The sequence below is a fragment of the Palaemon carinicauda genome, chromosome 17, assembly GCF_036898095.1.
Source record: "Palaemon carinicauda isolate YSFRI2023 chromosome 17, ASM3689809v2, whole genome shotgun sequence".
Lineage (NCBI taxonomy): Eukaryota > Metazoa > Arthropoda > Malacostraca > Decapoda > Palaemonidae > Palaemon > Palaemon carinicauda.
The window spans coordinates 79,986,910-79,989,122 of NC_090741.1; positions in this window are offsets into that span (position 1 = coordinate 79,986,910).

The window sequence follows — 2,213 nt, forward strand, 5'->3', positions numbered from 1 at the left end:
TTCGAACGATGGGGTGAACACCGTGGACTGTGTCGACACGGCCTGGGGTACCCACTGGAAAGTGGTCGGGGTTTGTGCCACCATCTGGGGCACTGAAGGCATCGGCAACTGTCGTTGCTGTTACTGTTCAACTGGCTTGGCTGGCCGAGACGGTAGCCTAGGCCTTTTAGTCTTCCTCTTCGGTTGGGGACCCTCATCCGGGGAAGACTTTCTCTTGATAGACAGGCCCCACTTTTGGAGAAGATTTCTATTCTCCGTTGCGGCCTTATCCACAACTTCTTTAACTATATCGCTAGGGAAAAGGTCTTTGCCCCAAATGTTGGAGGAGATTAGTTTCCTTGGCTCGTGCTTCACCGTAGCCGAGGTGAGCACGAACTCCCTACAAGCTCTCCTCGCCCTGACGAAGCTGTAAAAATCCTTCGTCACTGTGGCCAGATGAATCTTGGCCACTACCATGAACTTTTCATGGACCTTGGGGTCACTTGCCATCGTCTCAAGAGTGGTCTGAAGAGACATTGAGGCAGCCAGTCTTTCTTTTGTCTCGAGCTCTCTCCGCAAAAGAAAGTCAGACAGCTTAGGGAGGTTTTCACCGAACTGACGTCCGGCAATATCAGCCTCCAACTTCCCGACTGAGAAGGTAAGATGGACGTCCTTCCAGTTCTTGTGGTCCATGGGTAGGGCCAGCGACAAGGGTTTACACTCCTCCAGGGAGGGGCAAGGCTTGCCAGCCTCGACTGCTTTTAATACAGATGCACACCCTTTCTGCAAAAAGGGGAAGGCTCTAGCAGGAGAGGACACAAAGGAAGGGAGCTTCGTACTCCATGCAGTAACTTTTGAGTTTGTGAAGCCCCTCTCTTTCATCGAAGATGAAAGCAAAGCTTGAGCCTTAGCATGGTCCATCACTATGACCTCCTTCGGCTCTGTCTTCTCCTTTGAAGCTGGTTCCTTCCTCAACCGGACATAACAGTCCGGATATGACCCTTTGCTGGGCCAGAATTCCACTACCTCAAGGGGAAATGAACCCAGCTTATCCGACATGACGATCTTTCCAGTCGTCATCGGCATGTGCTCGGCATATCTCCACGGGTTAGCATCTGAGCACAAGGGAAGGTCTTTCACATTGAGCCTTTTCTGGGGCCCATGTGATGCTGCAAGCTCCTGCATCTGCAGTTCCATTGCAGCCGCCTTATCCATATTCTCCTTCTGCATTTGTTGGATCATTCCAACAATGGAGGAGAGGGCCTGTCCCAGCTCTACTGGGAGAGCGGACGATGTTGAGGGAATAGGTTCAGGGATCAGAACCGGAGCAGCCGACACCTCGTTGGCTTCTTCCTCTACGATGTCTGGGGCTTGATCTTCATCCTGGCCTCCTGCCAGGAGGTCTTCCTCCAGACGCTCGGACACGTCTGACATCCTGTCGCCCAACTGGATGTCTTGCACGGCGACCGCCACTTCAGCATCCACCTGGATCTGAACTAGGGGGATCTCTTGAGGCTGGGGAATCACTGCATCAGCTGATGCCCTAGGGAAAAGGTAAGCCCTCATCTTCTCACTTGGAAGATAAGGTCCAGAGGTGTTCTTCTGGAAGCCCCTTACCCAGGTGCGAAGCTTCCCCCTTGCTATATCCCTTGATTCCGCCGTCCTAGGGGAATCAAAAGCTTCAGCAATCAGGTTAGAGCACAAGGTACATACCTGGGGGTCCCAATACCGGAGCTCACCTTTGGAGACAGCGCATGCTGCGTGTCTCCTACATAATCCATGTCCGGAGAGGTTCTTACTGCGGACGTTGCAGAAAGCACTTCCGCACTTCGGACGTACCTCCTGCAAAGAGAAGAAAATTTCCATGAGTATCAAGTGAACTATGTATCACTGGATATGCACAGTTAGCATAACAATTCAGAAAGGAAAGACACACACTTGTGTTTCCTTTACAACCAATTGCTGCAGCCTTCCAGATAATAAAATCGAAAGGTTAATCTCTTCTAGAATAACCAATGCAAAGTTTCCAGAGGAAACAGGTGGAGCTCACACCTCAGCAATGATTTTAAAATCCTGGATAATAGACAAGAAACAACTTACTTTCTTATCTGTAAGGCAACAGCAAAGGGTTGTTAGAACACACAGTGCTGTACCAAAACTTATGCTATAGTTTTCCTCTTACAGTATATGTTATACTGAAGAATACTGGTACAGTATAGGAGGTTATGTGCCGG